Here is a 20,601-nt window from a genome sequence, read left to right as displayed (position 1 = left end):
GACCAAATTCCGGCACCTCGGGGTCTCCGAAAACTGTAAAAGTAGTTAGTGGTACGTAAAGCAAATAACATAATTACAGTCTGCGTGATAACAATTGAGGAACTATCTGTCGGTGAGATGGTAGCCCCGGTCTAAGAACCCAAAAATATACGGCCAAGAGGAATCGTTGTGCTGAACACACGACACCTCATTATCTGCAGGCATCTGGCTGAGCAGCGGTCGCCATGGCCCTTCAGGGCTGTTACGCCATATTTATTTTAACATTCCGTTTTCTGGAGTATTGGAACAACGGTCTTCGAACGGCATAAAAATGGATTAAGTTACCCTTCTCATTACATTAGGAACCATTGCTATGCGTAGCGCGATCGTAGAAGGAAAGCATTAACTCAATGACTTGCCACCTTTCAGCGCCGAATTCCTTACTTAATGTTCGCCCCACTGCAAGATTTCCTAATGCTTATTTTTTTTCGCAGCATTTCCTGGTAGGACGTTGTTTACTGCAGAGTACTTCATTATTTGGAACGCGTGTTACTACGGTATTATGTCTCCCAAAAGAAAAAGACAAAGAAAAACATCATAAAAGACGCTAAGGGTAAAGTTTTACCTCACCCAAACTACTATAGGAGAAACATCAATGAGAAAGAAACAAGCGAAGATTGCAGTATTTTAAAGATAGACTAAGTGACCATAAGTGGTCAAATATGTTAAATGAAAGGGAGTCTTTGTAACGTCCCATGCCATGAGTGGTGTTGTAAAATATTAGTACAGGATTTAGGTGCTTTTCTTCTTCTTTGCGATGAGGCGTGCTAGGGACCACATGACAATTTCAATTCATCCTTCCTTGTTGTTCCTCTTCCGTTCTTTCTAGTATCCTTTATCATTCACTATGCTTTATTCTTCTCTCGTCAGACCACTTCGGACCGGGTTTCCTTTTCATTTTTCTTTCAAGTCCTTCCAGTTTCAAAACTTTCTTTTTAAAATCTACTCGTTCTAAAATTTTCTTTTCTCTCATTTTTCTAAATCCTTCTTCACCACTTGTGCCCAGCCCGTTGTCAACTTAATCTCCCACAAGTATTTGAATATCTGTTTTGTTAATATCTTATAATCCATTCTATAGATATATCCAAAAAATACCAATCTCATTTTTCTTATTGTTTCTCTTGATTAATTAGTCCAACTTCCCCCATGAGTAGGCTGCCATGGAGACAAAGTGTATCGACTACACAGTATTTTGTCATCTAAGTTATTGATCAGTTTGCTAGTGTGCCAGGTAGAAATAACAATCAGAAGGCTCAAGAATAAATTTGGAATGTGGAATGATGTACGGTTCTTCAAGTGTTGTATAGATGATTGCGGAGTATATTTATTGAACCTCGTATTGCGGCGAAGTCGTGTCCGGTTGAAACCGAGAAAATCCCATAGCTGTACAAGAAATTTAGGGATTATGCCTCGAGCTCCGATCATGAGACCATGGACGGAGATGTTGTTATTTGTCTTTTTAGTAGTTTACGGTTTTCTGGGAAATTGACTTCTTCTCGGCGTCTACCTCTTGGGCCTGCCCAATGTGCGACTCAAAGCGTATTGTGGGATCTAAGATTAGTCCTTGCTTGCTGGCTGGTTGAAAGGCTATTATGTCCATATGCCTGTTACTCCCATCGGTAGCTAGGTCAGAAACTTCGTGCACCGTGAAACCTTAATCCCTCAAGGAGTTCGCGATCATGTGTCGTATTGAATGATGGCAGAAATTTCTCAATACGTCCCCGTGAGGACAGTGTCGTGCTCTTTGTGGCACTCTATGTTCTCGTATATTTCCTTATTACTTCTTATTTTCCGCTGTTCTGTTGTTATCATTGGCCCTAAGATTTTTCGCATGATTCTTGTCTGTAATGTTACAAATAGTTTTACGAAAAATTTCATGTGAAATATTAATTATGGATGGCTTTATGCCATATTCAACTGACTAAGGAGCTGAACGACAGTCACCTTTCCAAAAATAATTCTGGAAATTGTTTATTGGTCTTCCACTAACTCAAATATAACCTGGGCAGCTGACCTGAAATGCAGGACATTAATGTCGTGATTTTATTCTGTTTGGGTAATAACATTCTTTCTCTCTCCTAGAAAGTAGTGAAAATTTACTTATTGCTTTTCAGTTCCAGCCGATGGAAATAATTTGTGAAAGAGGAAACCTCGGAAATAGTGGGGTTCGAACCCGGCACCTGTCTAGGGCAAACTCAAGGAATTACCTTGTGACGTTTAAGTGTCAAGTCTGTCGCGATAATGTAATGACGATAAGTTCTGCTGGTGGGAAATAAAGTTTTCTTGATCTGTGATTTTCAGTACTTTCCCCCTGAACAGAGCATTGTACACCCCTGAGTTTCAGTGCAGCCAACCTGATGAGAGGCGGAAGAAAGCGAAAGCAGTGAGTGTGGCGCGATAGAGGACCAACTTTCACCGGCCGCTGGGATGTGCTGAGTGTATCAGTGACTGCTGAAGAGAGCACCTCGGAGCAGCGCGCAGCCAGGTAAGGCCAGTGTCATGGAACAAGGTCATACTTCCCGTTCATCCATTATCTCTTAGTTAGACAGACCTCAATGGAACATGGGTCAATTATTAATTTGCATATCCTAAGTTTGATGATGATAATCATTTAGCCGTTTTTATCTGGAGGGATATATCCAAGTGTCAAACAGGGAGAAACCTGTCTTTGTACATTTGAGGAGCATTTTCTTCAAAACTCGGAATTTGCAGCAAACATCATTTTCCAGGTTTTTTTTTTATTTTCACTTCGAAGCATATACATGAAACATTTCAAATTTTCGTAGATATTAGTTCCAATGGAGACAAGCACGGTACTTGAATAGAACTTGTTAAAACTTATGGTGGATGAGGTAAGATTAGAAGATAATTTTCTCAAGTTTTTTCAAAAGTCGATATATGCAAATATTCTGGTAAATGAAATGTTGTATGGCTTTTAGTGCCGGGATATCCCAGGACGGGTTCGGCTAGCCAGGTGCAGGTCTTTCTATTTGACTCCCGTAGGCGACCTGCGTGTCGTGATGAGGATGAAATGATGATGAATACAACACATACACCCAGCCCCCGTGCCATAGGAATTAACCAATTAAGGTTAAAATCCCCGACCCGGCCGGGAATCGAACCCGGGACCCTCTGCACCGAAGGCCAGTACGATGACCGTTCAGCCAACGAGTCGGACAATATTATGGTAAAATGGAACTTCACATTAATACTCTAACTGAATGATACACATTTGTTTATGGAATTATTTATTTATTTTTATTTTTCTTATTTTGTGAATAATATTTTTTGAATTTTGAGCTCCATTGTCTGAAACAAAATAAGGTATGAACCTATATTATAAGTCCTATTGTAATGAATGAACACATTAATATCAAACAGGTTAAATTAAACTTAAGTCTTACAAAATAAAGTCCACTCAATTAATGTTTAAGAACTCATCAAAACAAACACATAGCCATAAGAAGCCTGTTACTTGTCTTCTAACACGACCGTGTGTAAGTCCACAACATCATCCGGTATTTTTTTTTAATTCAGCAGAGTTTGAACATCCTTCTCCTTTTCTTTGCTCACAATATTTTCTTTGATAAAGCAGAGGATTTTAGTTCGAAGACTATATCCTTTCAATAGCAGACTCCGGCGTTCCATTGTTCCACAGAGTAACACTTCCGATTATCTATGAGAATGCCAAGTGTTTAACAGTTAACTGCATTTATCGAGTTTTGCTTTAACATTGCTAGAGCATATATCGACTTGTGCAAAACCCTAGTGACTTCAACCACTTCTATACAAGGCAAATGTCGACTTATGCAAACAATGATTGCACAGGATGGTGAGAAAGGTCAAACAGATAACATTAGTATGCATAACTTAATTTGGAAAATTTTTGCATTTTTCGAGTTTTGATAAAACGCTCCTCATTTGTGAACAGTAGGAACAGTTCAACCATTTCACCCTATTTTGTCTAATGTAGTTTCCGTTGACTGTTTGAAAGTGTAATGCCTTGTTTACCTTTTTTAATTGTATGTATATTTTCTGCTATTATTTACGCATTAAAATTAATCAGTGGAAATAAAATTAAAATATAATTCCAATATGCTGTATTAGTAGTAAGGAGAACAATTTAATAGATGAAAGATGACATCTGAACTAAAGAAATTTTCGTATTACACAAAATCATTCTGGAAGTTTAGATAGGATTTCCGGGTCCCGTACTTGTTGTGTAGGAATAAATACTATAATGTGATGCAGATGTGTATTAAAAGCCTTATTTTAGAGGCAATTTTCGTCATTTTTAAATGTCTATCTTCATTACACTACTGCCTCTTTACTGAATTTGAAGTGCTTATTCGCTTGCCTATTTTAGCCAAAATAAATGCATGAACTTCTGGGCTCTACTGATGAGGATGTATGCACAGTAGAAATACACTGACAGTGCAGTAATTGTTATAGGTTGCTTTGCATCGCACCCACACAGATAGGTCTTATGGAAACGATGGGACAGAAAGAGCTAGGAGTGGGAAGGAAGCAAACGTGGCATTATTTAAGGTACAGCCCCAGAATTTGCCTGCTGTGGAAACGGGAAACCACGGAAAAACACATGCAGAGCTGCCGACAGTGAGCTCGAACCTACTATCTCCCGAATACTTGATACTGGCCGCACTTAAGCGACTGCAGCTATCGAGCTCGGTATATAGTGCAGTATTAAAGTTATAAGTCCGCCTCTGTGGTGTAGTGGTTAGCGTGATTAGCTGCCACCCCCGGAGGCCCGGATTCGATTCCCGGCTCTGCCACGAAATTTGAAAAGTGGTACGAGGGCTGGAACGGGGTCCACTCAGCCTCGGGAGGTCAACTGAGTAGAGGTAGGTTCGATTCCCACCTCAGCCATCCTGGAAGTGGTTTTCCGTGGTTTCCCAATTCTCCTCCAGGCGAATGCCGGGATGGTACCTAACTTAAGGCCACGGCCGCTTCCTTCCCTCTTCCTTGCCTATCCCTTCCAATCTTCCCATCCCTCCACAAGGCCCCTGTTCAGCATAGCAGGTGAGGCCGCCTGGGCGAGGTACTGGTCATACTCCCCAGTTGTATCCCCGACCAAGAGTCTGAAGCTCCAGGATACTGCCCTTGAGGCGGTAGAGGTGGGATCCCTCGCTGAGTCCGAGGGAAAAACCGAACCTGGAGGGTAAACAGACGATGATGATGATGATGATGATGATTTAAGTTATATAAAGCACTTATACTTTGTGTGATGAACGAAATTTCAAACTCTACGAACTCAATTTACTAACACGTACAATATATTAACGTTGTTGTTTGGTTCATCAGTCAATAGACTGATTTGATGCAGCCCACCATTCCGCCCTATCCTGTGCTAACCTTTTCATTACTTCGCAACTACTACATGCTACATCTATTCTAATCTGTTTGATATATTCATACATTGGCCTAACCCAACCCTTTTTACCGCCTACTCTTCCATCGAAAATTAACTGAACAAGACCTTGGTGTCTTAAGACGTGCCCTATCATCTCTTCTTCTGCTCCAATTTCGCCAATTCTATTCATTCGTAATTCGATCTATCCATCTCACCTTAAGTATTCTTCTATAATAAGACACTTAAAAAGCTTCTATTCTCTTTCTTTGTGAGCTGGTTATCATCCATATTTCACTTCCGTACAATGCCACGCTGCAGACGAAAGTCTTCAAAACTCTTTTTATAATTCCTATATCATCATCATCATCATCATCTGTTTACCCTCCAGGTTCGGTTTTCCCTCGGACTTAGCGAGGGATTCCACCTCTACCGGCTCAAGGGCAGTGTCCTGGAGCTTCACACTCTTGGTCGGGGGATACAACTGGGGAGTATGACCAGTACCTCGCCCAGGCTGCCTCACCTGCTATGCTGAACAGGGGCCTTGTGGACGGAGAGGAAGATTGGAAGGGATAGACAAGGAAGAGGGAAGGAAGCGGCCGTGGCCTTAAGTTAGGTACCATCCCGGCATTCGCCTGGAGGAGAAGTGGGAAACCACGGAAAACCACTTCCAGGATGGCTGAGGTGGGAATCGAACCCACCTCTACTCAGTTGACCTCCCGAGGCTGCGTGGACCCCATTCCAGCCCTCGTACCACTTTTTAAATTTCGTGGCAGAGCCAGGAATCGAACCCGGGCCTCCGGGGGTGGCAGCTAATCACGCTAACCACTACACCACAGAGGCGGACATCCATATTTCACTTCCGCACGAAAGTCTTCAAAACCATCTTTATAATTCCTTTATCAAAGTGAGCAAATTTCTTTTCTTAAGGAAGGCCTTCCTTGCCTGTGCAAGTCTGCATTTTATGTCCTCCTTACTTCTGCCATAATTAGTTATCCTACTACCCAAGTAACAATATTCATCTACTTCCTTTAAGACTTCACTTCCTAATGCAATCTTTCGTGCATCATCTCACTTCGTACGAGTGCACTCCTTTACTTTTGTTTTCGATTTCTTTATCTTCAGCTCGTACTCATTCTCCAAGACTGTACCCATACCATTCAGCAAGTTCTCCACATCTTCGGCAGACTTGGATAAAATATCATCGGAAAATCTCAGTTTTGATCTCCTCTCCGTGGACAGTGTTTACCTTTCCAAGTACAAATATATCAAAGTATTAATTTTACTAAGTCCGCCTCTGTGGTGTAGTTGTTAGCGTGATTAGCTGCCACCCCCGGAGGCCCGGGTTTGATTCCCGGCTCTGCCACGAAATTTGAAAAGTGGTACGAGGGCTGGAACGGGGTCCACTCAGCCTCGGGAGGTCAACTGAGTAGAGGTGGGTTCGATTCCCACCTCAGCCATCCTGGAAGTGGTTTTCCGTTGTTTCCCATTTCTCCTCCAGGCGAATGCCGGGATGATACCTAACTTAAGGCCACGGCCGCTTCCTTTCCAATCCCTTCCAATCTTCCCATCCCTCCACAAGGCCCCTGTTCAGCATAGCAGGTAAGGCCGCCTGGGCGAGGTACTGGTCATACTCCCCAGTTTTATCCCCCGACCAAGAGTCTGAAGCTCCAGGACACTGCCCTTGAGGCGGTAGAGGTGGGATCCCTCACTAAGTCCGAGGGAAAAACCTAACCTGGAGGGTAAACAGATGATGATGATGATGATGATGATGATTAATTTTACTATACAATAAAACTTGATTAACACGAACACTCGGTTAACAAGAAAAAACTGTGCTACCAGCAGGGTATATATTATTTAATATGGAAGGTTACCTTGGCTATTGTCCGACTCGTTGGCTGAATGATAAGCGTACTGGCCTTCGCATCATAGGGTCCGGGGTTCGATTCCCGGAAGGGTCGGGGATTTTAATCGCTTCTGATTAATTCTCCTGGCTCGGGGACTGGATGTTTTGTGTGTCTCTTTTCTTCATGTTCAGCCAACCTACCACACTACCAACCACCACAGAAACACGCAATAGTGATTACATCACTCCATATAGGGTGAGGACGCAGTTCACACCCAACGACCCCATTGGTGTGGGAAAAGCGGTAGAAGAAGAAGTTAAGAATGCAAGTTAATTTGATTTTTCAGGAAGTGTTGGCTAACCAGCACTTGCACACTCTAGCGACAGTAACATAAATTCTAGAGTTTCTGATAGGCCGTACAAAAAGCAAAAAGCAAAGTCATCTCCGTACAGGCCGTGAAGGCCCTTGGAGGTTTGGAAGGTAAAGGCTTCCATTATCCGTAACCCGGGAACTTGATGGGGTTGAGTGGTTAGCTCTACGCTCTACGCCCGGCCGCCTTTGCCCCCAGGAATTAACCTGGTACACATGTTTCCTGGGAGCGAGTTCGAGGCGATCGTTTCGCAAAAGTGAAGTGGGAATCTCGTTTCTCAAAATTTACGACTTCTTGACAGGGATTCGAACCCACGTCCTTCCGGGCGAACCGCAATAAGCTGATGTTTATGCAATACTCATAGCATCAACCCTGTGTTGGCTAAAGTATTCTTGTTATTTGCTTCACTAAATTTCCATTCTAACGTCTTACTGGCTAAAATTCCAGACTCTAGACATTATGTCTCACTTAAGGCGAAGCTGAAATAAAATCATAGTTTGTTTGGATGTTATGCTAAGTGTAAATGGGTTAACACTGACGTTTCTAGGGCTATATTATTTTACACAATATTATGGAGGCGATTGAAATACGTAAACATCCATATAATTTCAACCGCGATACAGGCTACAACCTCGGTGAACCATGGCTACCTGTTATCAGAACCATTAGAGAATGATGCTATGCTTTATTGTTCCCATCGATGTCCCTAGCATGGGGCTAAAATTGCGTCCTCTCTACATCTTAGGGCGATTGAAATACGTAAACACCCATATAATTTCAACCGCGATACAGGCTACAACCTCGGTGAACCAGGGCTATCTGTTATCAGAACCATTAGAGAATGATGCTATGCTTTATTGTTCCCATCGTTGTCCCTAGCATGGGGCTAAAATTGCGTCCGCTCTACATCTTAGGCCACGATTTTAAGATTCTTGCTGCTTTCTCCTAGCAACCTTTGATGCGTCATGTTTCATTTATCTGTTTCATTTCTCTGAAGAAAGGCAAGGTTCCGAGTGTTTATATAGTTCATTACACCGCATAAACCCAAAATATACATCATGAATAGTTATACGGGCCGTGAAAGTCTAAATGATAATAATAACAACAACAACAATAATAATAGCCATCTGCAAGTATAGTAGAAAGAACCGACTGGATGTCTTACACAGGTGCGCAAGGATCTAGCAGAAGTGGGTGTCGAGGAGAAAGAGATACAGGACACAACAACATTTAGGAAAAAGGCCGCGGGAGTGAAGTATCAATTACACCCAGAAAGCGACTGGCGAAGCCAAGGAACATTTAAGCGAAATAGCGAGGAAGGATAAGCTAAGGACTTAGGATCTTTGGTTAGAGTTCAAGGACAAGGGCATTAGTCTGCGTGACAGGACAGGTATGCCATGTAAACGTTGCCAACAGATGGCCGTATTTATAAAACGGTGAACTCGTGTCCTCATCCCGAGGTATGCAGCTCTTTTCAGACACACCCCTAATGGAGGTAAGCTTCATGTGCCACATACCAGCCCTCCTGGCATTCTTAAATTTCTGGCAGTACCCAGAATCGAACCCGGGCCCCCTAGGACGGCAGCTAATAACACCAACCGTTACGTCAGAAGTTAATGAACAAAAGAATTACGAAATATAGGCTACTGTACAAGGAAATATGCACTAAAAGTTACCTAAATGTGGCTTAAGCAACTTAGGGATATGTAGCAAGTATTATAGTATTACTAACATCAAACGTCTCAAAAAGTGATTAGTGATAAAACAGCAGACACTTTTAACCATGCAAATTAACAGAGTTATAGTAGGATCGTTAAAACTTCATAAATTCATTAAAACATTCATTAATTGTCCGACTCGTCGGCTGAATGGTCAGCGTACTGGCCTTCGGTTCAGAGGGTCCCGGGTTCGATTCCGGGCCTGGTCGAGGATTTTAACCTTCATTGGTTATTTCCAGTGGCTCGGGGCTGGGTGTTTGTGCTGTCCCCAACATTCCTGCAACTCACACACCACACATAACACTAACCTCCACCACAATAACACGCAGTTACCTAAACATGGCAGATACCGCCCACCCTCATCGGAGGTTCTGCTTTACAAGGGCTGTACTCGGCTATAAATAGCCACACAAAATTATTATTATTATTATTATTATTCATTAATTCATTCACTCATTTATTCATTCAGTATCATAGCCCTGAAATGCTGATCTCAGTCAGTTTCCCTAAAAACAAACTAAAGAAACCGAAGTATTAGCATGCTTCTTGTCGTATCTGTTGGCATAATGCACCCATATCCCGAAGTGAAAACGGTGCAATATATCCCTACCAGTATCTCTTTTATTTCGTTATCATATCTTCTTAATCTGCTACCCATCTGTTTCCGGAAAAGGAAGAAAATTCCACTACAGTATTTAGAAAATCATGTTTGAAACTCGACGCAGATAACGTACCTTGTTAAAAACAACGCCTCACTTGAAACAAATATATTCAACACATAACCAAATATGAGCATGTATCATTAAAATGAACAACGCAATAAAAATGGCCTGAATATGCATGTATATGCAGTATAAAATTCTTTTGAATGGGGTCAGGAACCCATCATTCATGTTGTTTTTCAGATATCTGGTAAAATGTGCTCAGGAAAGAAATATGATTTTCCTCAACATCCGAACATTAGTAATAATAATATGATCAGTTTGATGTTGTTATGCACAGGTAAATCCCCTTATCCGCAATTTCGCATATACGAGATTTTGGTTTTGAGTCTAGTGCTACCATTTGTTAACAGCGCGTGGAAGCTGCAATGGCTTAATGCGGGAACAGATCTGCCTGCCGAATCCTGTAACGTAGGTACACTACTTCGCGCACCAATGTTTTTTTTTTTTTTGCCAGTTGCTTTACGTCGCACCGACACAGATAGGTCTTATGGCGACGATATGACAGAGAAGGCCTAGGAATGGGAAGGAAGCGGCCGTGGCCTCAATTAAGGTACAGCCCCAGCATTTGCCTGGTGTGAAAATGGGAAACCACGGAAAACCATTTTCAGGGCTGCCGACAGTGGGGTTCGAACCTACTATCTCCCGAATACTGGATAATGGCCGCACTTAAGCGACTGCAGCTATCGAGCTCGGTTGCACCAATGTTAAACGGGGCAAACGTATCTCTCTACGCGCATCTTCTGCCGTGTTTGTCAAGACGTGAATCGTCAGGTCGTCCTGGTAGAGGTGTGAGGTTGCACTTGACAGGTTTCATATTTAAAACGCCGGGTAAGTGGAAAGGAAGTGTGCCTGTCGAAGGAAAGAAGCGTGTACCAAAGTCGTATTCGTTAGAAGCAAAGATTTTGGACCGCTATGAGAAAGGTGAGCGTATTGTTGACATTCAGCGTGCCCTAGGACTTAATGAATCCACTGTGGGAACTATTCGTGACAATGCGGGGTCAATTTAAAACACTCCTCAAACTTCTACTAACATAAAGTGTGCCTAGAGTGACCAAATCTCGTTGGAAAGAGATGGAAGGAATGGATTGAATTGTGCATCACAACCAAAAATACATACCTCTCTCTGGAGTTGATGTTCAAAGTAAAGCCAAGAATTTGTATGCAGATTTTATATTATTATTGTGCGTTTCAATGTTAAACTTTACATATCAAATGATTCCCGATTTACGCGAATTCGGAACGTATAACCAAGTCTACCTGTACATGTAACCAGTCGAGGTTATTTCCAAATAGTTGACAGGTGTCAACTAAGAGACAGGTATGGATCATAGCCTCATTGTCTGGCTCCATGGCTAAATGGTTAGCGTGCTGGCCTTTGGTCACAGGGGTCCCGGGTTCAATTCCTGGCAGGGTTGTGAATTTTAACTTTAATTTGTTAATTTCTCTGGCACGGGGACTAGGTGTGTGTGTGTGTGTGCGTGTGCGTGTGTGTGTCGTCTTCATCATCACTTCATCCTCATCACGACACGCAGGTCGCCTACGGAGATCATATCAAAAGACCTGCACCTGGCGAGCCGAACATTACCTCGGACTCTCCCGGCACTAAAAGCCATACGCCATTTCATTTCTTCGACTCATTTTAACGAGAAGTGACTGTACCGCATATTGCGCAATTGGATGGAGAGAAAGAAGATGCTGACGTTTTAAGTACCGTACTACAATAATGTGTGTCAGGGGAACGATGTTCTGTCCCGACCACAACTCTACAGGATCCTGCTGGGTTATTCTGACAGCAATGGTTTGTTGCACCACATTTCGCAGTTATTTCAATTAAGTGATTCACTATTACAAACTAGAATTTACTCTATGAATGGAATCTCCTTCTACTCCCATTATAAAGGAGAGTGAAAGTCTGTCTGTAGAAAATGATGTGGTGAGACACGCGATGTGAACTTAGAAAGTAGTGCCCTGCTCGCGCGCTTACGAAGCTATATTTTTTACGATTATTATCTGTATTTCAACGTATCCGTTAAAAATCTGATTTAATAAACTTCACTCTACAGAGCTCGATAGCTGCAGTCGCTTAAGTGCGGCCAGTATCCAGTAATCAGGAGATAATGGGTTCGAACCCCACTGTCGGCAGCCCTGAAGGTGGTTGTCCGTGGTTTCCCATTTTCACACCAGGAAAATGCTGGGGGTGTACCTTAATTAAGGCCACGGCCGCTTCCTTCCACTTCCTAGGCCAGGGATGGCGAACCTTTTCCAATTGGTGTGCCATTTTAAGTCTGATTTATTATTCTCAACTGTCTACTGTGCCACTTGTTATTTTCCTTTCGAATGGTTACAACCCGCGACCACCCATTCCCCGACTTCCATCCCTAATTCCAAGTTATGTTCCATAATATGTTTTTACATATGGATTTCTAGCTCAGTAAATTACATTGTAAAATACTACATTTGATTGCATGTTCCGTGGTCGTATTTTACCAATACCACAAATATACATGTTTAAATGTGTACGATTTAAGAATACCTAACATTATTTTAAAAAGTATATATTAAGTGTCCATTGTAACACACTTCGTCATCAAGTATTGTTATATATAGAAATCAAGATGACTAGTATTGCCAAAGCACTTTCAGTGAAATATCATTCTCAAATTTAGCGTGAAACTTGTTGCTGAATCTTAGTAGCGATGACATTTATGTTAGGTTCATAACTTCTTGTCTTCAATAACAAGCAAGAAGCACTTAGGTCTGAACCAAGATAGTTTCTAACTGTTCACAACGTTCATCGTAGAAAATAGTAGCTCGCAGGTGTATGGGTAAGTAGCGCTCAAGTTTCTTCATGGACGAGGCTGTTCCACTGTTCAAGTATTAAGTTCTCCGGTTTCTGGAGAGAGTATTCACCATCAAAAGCACACTCGATTTTCACCAATGCTTTACTAAGCTGTAAGAATTTGTTCACCCTTGACTGGTATCTTGAAATTCAGTCAGGTCCATTTCTAAACTGCCACTCAAAAAAAAACCTTAATATCACTCAAGTGTGCAATATCAGGCTTTGAAATAAAGTGCGATAGATTTTCCTAATCTCAAAATAGGGATAATCTCTTAGCAACTATTGGTCTTACGGAATTCAAAACGATAAACACTTATGCTAACACAAGCCAAACTTCAGTAATTGACTGATGTGGGTGAGCGAATTCATCTGACATTTATCTCTATCAGTGTTGCCATAATGCACGTCTGAATGGAACTTGAAATTAGATTTTCGGTACTTATTTTTTAAACCTGAAACATTATGAATATATGATGCATGAGGTATGTATAGTCTGTAGAACAAGACGTGCATACAAACGTTAATATGCGTGTGGTGTGCCACCGAAATCGTGTTCGCGTGTCACCTAGTGACACGCGTGGCATAGGTTCGCCATCCCTGTCCTAGGCCTTTCCTATCCCATCGTCGCCATAAGACATATCTTTGTGTCGGTGCGACGTAAAGCAAATAGCAAAAGAAAAATGGTTTTCCGTGGTTTCCTCATTTTCACACCAGGCAAATGCTAGGGCTGTACCTAATTAAGGCCACGGCCGCTTTCTTCCCACTCCTAGTCCTATCCTGTCCCATCGTCGCCATAAGACCTGTCTGGATCGGTGCGACCTAAAGAAACTTGCAAAAACAAAAATCACTCTCGGAACCTGCAGGCTTTCGGTCTGAGTAGCTGTCACGTGGGTACGCCAAGGCCCATCAGATCTGTACCGCCATGAGGTTTGTTTGTTTTGTGTATTCAACAGGAGACGAAAATAATGTAAAAAAGTTTGTTAAGAAACTCGTTCTATCCTACCAACCTTCCGGCTGAGTACTCAACAAAGATATAATACAAACTTACCCGCGGTGCTTTTTACATTTCTTACCGTATGGCTTTTAGTTGCAGGAGTGTCCGTGGACATTTTCAGCTTACTGTTGTGCACATCTTTCTATTTGACGCCCATTAGTTACTTGCACGACTGGATAAGAGGTCATAATGATGATGATGATAATGCAGTGGGGAGAGCGTGAAACCTTGCGCATTCTAATAAAGCTAATGCTTAACGTCTCCATCCGACGAACAAATTACAGTCAACAGGATTACACACTCCCTCCCTCCATATGAACACTGAAGAAGCGATCTATATTATTGCTCAGTATTTTCTGATCAATTGGTTATGGTAAACTACACAAATTCTAAATATTTGATTCAATTTCCCGCATTTGGTATTAGAGATGATGACTTTTTGGAGGATATTTAATAAAAATTACTGTTATTAAATTCAACTATTATTCCGAGGCTGCGCAGCTCTTTTCCGGCACAAAGCAACAGAGGTAAGCTGCATGTAACATTTTTAACCACATACCAACCCTCATGCCTTTGCTGGCGTGATCTAGTGTTTACAGTGCTCTACGTCTTCTGGTGTGGACTAGAACGATTTTGTTCTTTTCATTGATCTGTCTTAGTTTTATCCTTGGCTCTGACAATATGAAAGTGATTGAGGTATGAGTGATGCTAATAATACCATTCCTTATGCAGCCAGTTCCTGCTATGAATGGTGTGAAAATGTTGCTCATAGAGTCGGTTGGTGCATGCATTTCAGTGGGGTAATATCAAATATTGGGTTAGCGAGGAAAGCAACGGGAAACTGCATCACTCCTCATTTCCCTAGTACGCCTATTCAGTGATGTCTAGGCCTTCTATGACAGCTAATGGTGGCTAATGGAAGAGCTGTTGAGGATCTATTCCAGCTTTCGGGCTGAAGAATGGAGTGAAGTTAACCAGCCCTCCTGACAATATTACAGTCCTGGCGTTAGACGGGAACGGAACCCAGTTCTTCGCGGACGGCAACTACCAGTGCTAAAACTTATAGTACGGAGGTGAACATTGTGGGATAGGCCATAACATAATAATTAAACTGGGTAACAGAAATTGGTCAGTAAATCTAGATCTCGATTAATCTGTATAACTGTTCGTGAGTATGACCCGCAAAGAAATAGTCTTTCTGAATGCTGCCAATGTTTCTTTGCAAAAATCCTCAAACAAAGGTGAAGGAATTTTACTAATTACGTCACGTATGAGTATCTAAGAGACCTTTAGACTGTAACTTTGTTGCTGTATGTCTAGTACTTAACATAACCATAGATCTTCACAGTATTTGAAGAAGAATACCGTATCATGTTATCACTTATACCATTACGAGAATGCGGCACGTGCGTGACCTTGCTGTTACTCATAATCACTTGCAGTGGTGGTGGTGGTGGTAATTATTGTTTTAAGAGGAAGTGCAACTAGGCAACCAACCTCTGTATAACACTAATCAGAGAGAAACATGGAAGGAATCCGACACTTCGAAAAATGAAGGCATCGGCCAAAAAAAACAAGGGCTACGAAGGGCGTGAAAATGAATGACTCCCTAGCCCTCGGAAACATAATAGCTTCGGGGTCGGAAAAGAACACGAGTTGACCAAGAGGGGTCGGATAGGATGGATGAAAGTGAGGAGCAATTCCAGAACTCAGCTGAGAGCCCCGTGGTTGCCAACCCACGATCCCAAGTTAAGAGCCCCTAGTGCCCATTTTAGTCCCCTCTTACGATAGCAGGGGATACCGTGGTTGTTATTCTACCGCCCCACCGACAGGAGAGACTGAGCTAAGGGCCCCGTGGTTGCCAACCCACGCTCCAAACTTCAGAGCCCCTGGAGCCCCCTTTAGTCGCCTCACACGACAGGCAAGGCATACCGTGAGGGTTATTCTACTGCCCCCACTCACAGGGTATAATCAGTTGGAATCGGTTAAGATATTCCAGAAGAACTGATGACTTCCTTGTTTTGTCCGGTTAAAGAGCGCTCCCTACTAGCGTCCTCTAACGTTCTTGGATGCTTTTCTAGAATTAGATGCTCATTTCTGAAAGGTACGTCGTAGAATGACTTGCACTTTTAAGTATTTCACCTTCTGCATTGTGTTGATGCCATGGTCTATAAACAGTACTCGCACAAAGCCCACCTGAAGACACTGCACAAGCTCCCTGATTTATGACGGCAATACGACTTTCATTCTCTGTCATTAACCCAGGAAGAATATATGCAGTCTTAGTTAGTGTATAAATGAAATAATGGGTGAAGGGACTGTATTTAAGATAAAAGTGTAATGACCGACTGCTGCCCTCCTTGAAAATACGCTGGATGTCACATGGACAACCTACTCCCATCACGTCATAACCAAAGTGTCCATAAAGGCCACGCCAGATTGTTTTGTAATATCTGAGCCATTTCCTCATTTTTAAGTTTCTTTTTCTTTCGTAATCTGTTTACCCTACAGGGTTGATTTTTCCCTCGGACTCAGCGAGGGATCCCACCTCTACCGCCTCAAGGGCAGTGTCCTGGTGCTTCAGACTCTGGGTCGGGGGATACAACTAGGGAGGATGACCAGGACCTCGCCCAGCCGGCCTCACCTGCTATGCTGGACAGGGGCCTTGCGGGGGGATGGGATGATTGGAAGGGATATACCAGGAAGAGGGAAGGAAGCGGCCGTGACCTTAAGTTAGGTACCATCCCGGCATATTTGCCTGGAGGAGAAGTGGGAAACCACGTCCAGGATGGCTGAGGTGGGAATCGAACCCACCTCTACTGACCTCGCGAGGCTGGGTGGACCCCGTTCCAGCCCTCGTACCACTTTTCAAATTTCGTGGCAGAGCCGGGAATCGAACCCCGACCTCCGGGGGTGGCAGCTAATCACACTAACCACTACATCACAGAGTCGGATATTTTTAAGTTTCTGCTCAGTTAATTTATAACTGTTATGTTCTTTCGTCTGTCGAAACGAACTTAGAGTGATTACCTTTATGAGAAAACATATGGCAAGAGATTTACACCCGAGAAAGGAACAACTTAATTATAAAATGACTGTTTCGTTCTTGGAAGAATAACATCAGATTCTATCTGATTACACTCAAATAGTTATGTTTATTTAACCCTACGACTGGAATATTCGACACATTGGTCCCTGCTGTAGTGGCACAGTCGAATATTCTACAAGTTCGTATTTCTTCCAGTAATTTTCTCATGTCTTCAATAAATGTCATGACAGTCTACATCTTGTCGTTCTCGATGTCCACAGCAGCCGTGCGTTCAGTTTCATTCATATTTACAACCTCTTTGGGTGCAATTTCACAGAAAGAACTCAGCGCAGTTTTCCGACGATCTGTTTGAGCACCTTTTGTGTAGCGTTTTTAAACAGACCTTTACGGCTATGCTTTGCTATTCCATTTCATTTTATTTCATATTGTCCCATTCAGTGCTAGTTATTTCGTTCGTTCGTAATCTGTTTACCCTCCAGGGTCGGTTTTTCCCTCGGACACAGCGAGGGATACCACATCTACCGCTTCAAGGGCAGTGTCCTGGAGCTTCAGACTTGCGGGGGATGGGAAATTTGGAAGGGAAAAACAAGGAAGAGGGAAGGAAGCGGCCATGGCATTAAGTTAGGTACCATCCCGGCATTTGCATGGAGGAGAAGTGGAAAACAACGGAAAATCACTTCCAGGATGGCTGAGGAGGGAATCGAACCCCCCTCTACTCAGTTGACCTCCCGAGTCTGAGTGGACCCCGTTCCAGCCCTCGTACCACTTTTCAAATTTCGTGGCAGAGCCGAGAATCGAACCCGGGCCTTCGGGGATGGCAGCTAATCACGCTACTTATTTATTTCTGTATATATATCGTTATTTGATTGATCATATACATTTTAGTACAGTGTGTTTATATGGTATCTTCACTTTATTACGGAAAATTATTGATGAAGTATGGCGAAATATGTTGGAAGATGAAGGTAACACATCTGAGTGTGAGGTTGTTGAGAATGAACCGACAGATTCAGAGTCAGATTTGGAAGGTTTATCAGCCATTTCTTCGCATCATTGTCGGTAAATGAAAGCGATGACGAAACTCACATAACGCAACCTATCTTAACAACGTGTTTTAAGGTCACGCCTCGTAATGAATACACACCAATAAATTTTCCCTACTATTTTCAAGAATATACCTCTCAGAGTGATGAAACGTTTGCTAGTGCATCAAACACTATTGACAATCCGTATATCTCTCTTTGCTTGTGACATATTCCACATTTCTGTACATGTGATCGAAAATGTTATTACTATTATTTGGAATCTATATTCCTCCGTGGCTCAGGCGGTAGCGTGCCCGCCTCTCACAGCTGGATACCGTGGTTCAAATCTCGGTCAATCCACGTGAGGTTTTTGCTGGACAAAGCGGAGACAGGACAGGTTTTTCTCCGGGTACTCCGGTTTTACCTGCCGTCTTTTATTCCAGGAACACTCTCCAATAAAATTTTATTTCATCTGTCAGTCATTAATCATTGCCCCAGAGGAGTGTGACAGGCCTCGGCAGCCGGCACAATTCCTATCCTCGCCGCAAGATGGGGGCGTCATTCATTCCATCCCTGACCCGATCACTGACTGGAAAACAGGTTGTAGGTTTTCATTTACTTTGAATCTAGGAATTACACTTTTGGAACATACTGTACATTTTTCTAGTCAAAACTTTTGTGTAATTTCGCGTCGCCACGACGATCCTCAGTGTATTAGCTTTCTGTAGATATATAAAACTTCGCAAATTTATTTCATATCTTGCAGATATTTTGTATATATTTAAACAAGTAAAAGCTGCCAAAAATGGCTGCCACCACAAGATAACATTGCCAGTTCTAGGGTTAAGAACTTGAAATCTGAAACTAATACTAATAATGGCGTGTGGCCTCCTAAGGGGCCTGGTGCAGGTCGTTCGAGCTGGCACCCTATAGGTGATCTGTACGGCTGTGAGGATGGGGCCCTGTCTGTGATGAATTCTAATGCTGAAGACGTATCACACACCCAGTCCCCGAGCCATCGGAATTAACCAATGAAGGTTAAAATCCCCCCTGGCCGAGAAACGAACCCGTGACCTTCTGGACCAAAGGCCAGCATGCTAACCATTTAGACACAGAGACGGACATCTGAAACTTATCCTAATAATTTCCTCGTTTGTCCCTACTCAAGCCCTTTTGTCTAGATGACCTCTGAGGGCTCTTCAGTACGGACATTTCTAAAGTCAACATCCGTCGTAGGGATCGCCGCCATCCACAAAAGATAATATACATCGAAAAATAAGTATTTATGTGGTCCACTTGTCTCGGTAGATCATTATTACATAAGAGTTTAATTAAATCCATTGTAACAATATGTTAAGGAACAATGTGACCGCACGGTAAAACTAAATACACACAGTGTTATTCGGGGAACAAAGCTGCTGTAATTCAACTGAACAGAATTGTAAAGCAACTTTTCCAAGCGACCTTTCAACACAGGATGTGTATGGAGTCTACCCGACTTCCTTTCGTGCCTTCTATTCGACAATAACAAGAGCGGACGCCAACTGGAGTATGGTTTTCGTGTTTGGGACCCTCATTACTTGATTCGAGAACTGGAAATAATTCAAAGAAAAGCATCTCGATGAGTTCTGGGTGATTTCTGACAAAAGAATAGCATTACGAAAAGGTGGAAAAGGTTACGCTGCGAAGAGTTGGGAGAAAGGAGACAAGCTGCTCGACTAAGTAGTATATCCCAAGCTCTCAGTGAAGAGATGGCGTGGAATGACATTAGTAGACAAATAAGTTTGAGTACTGTATTTAAAAGAAGGAAAGATCACGATATTATTAAGATAAATTTGGAATTCAAAAGGACAAATTAGGCCAAATATTCGTTTATAGGAAGAGGAGAGATTGTAATAATTTACCAAGGGAGATGTTCACCAAATTCACAAATTCTTTGAAATTATTTAATAAAGTACTAGGTAAAAACAGGCAGGGAATCTGCCACCTGGGTGACAGATCAGTGGCGATTGATTGATTGATTGATTGATTGATTGATTGATTGATTGATTGATTGATTGATTGATTGATTGATTGATTGATTGATTGATTGATTGATTGATTGATTGATTGATTGATTGATTGATTGATTGATTGATTGATTGATTGATTGATTGATTTATAAGGTATATTGTAAAAGAAGTGATTATATAGTCCACTTGACTCGGTACATCATTCATATAAGAGTTTAATTAGACCCAGTGCATCAATATAATAGGAAACAATGTGACCGCGCGGTAAAACTGAAAATACGCAATATTATTTGAGGAACAAAGCTGCTGTAATGCAGCTGAACCGATCTGTAAGGCAACTTTTCCAAGTGATCTCTCAGGGCAGGTTGTGAATGAAGCCTAGAACACTTCCTTTTGTGCTTTCTATTCGACATTAACAAGAGCAACGAGAGACGTTCCTCTGCCTGGAAACTTATCATAAATACTGGCACATAGCCGAGTCGGTGACCAAGTAGCGCGGTTGACTATCACGCGGCAAGAGGGGATTTACTCGAGCTTCCCTGTCGGCGCTTCCGGTCGCCGTAATCAGGCGCCAAGTATGAAACGGCCCTTATTCTGGAGTATCCCTAGATG

General features: G+C 42.3%; 1 protein-coding gene across 2 annotated transcripts in view; it reads left to right on the top strand.

Moving 5' to 3' along the window:
* The first annotated feature begins 2,470 nt into the window (after window positions 1–2,470).
* The window catches only part of LOC136867003 (organic cation transporter protein), a 231,084-nt gene continuing 212,953 nt past the window's right edge, over window positions 2,471–20,601 (top strand). The window contains exon 1 of one of the 2 annotated variants that reach the window (XM_068226994.1): window positions 2,471–2,524. The gene's annotated coding sequence lies outside the window, so the exon portion shown is untranslated. The remainder of the gene's footprint in view (window positions 2,525–20,601) is intronic. The other variant, XM_067144101.2, reaches the window with a different exon arrangement.

The sequence above is a fragment of the Anabrus simplex genome, chromosome 3, assembly GCF_040414725.1.
Source record: "Anabrus simplex isolate iqAnaSimp1 chromosome 3, ASM4041472v1, whole genome shotgun sequence".
NCBI lineage: Eukaryota > Metazoa > Arthropoda > Insecta > Orthoptera > Tettigoniidae > Anabrus > Anabrus simplex.
The sequence above is the reverse complement of the archived record's forward strand: the minus strand, read 5'-3'. Positions and strand labels throughout refer to the sequence as shown.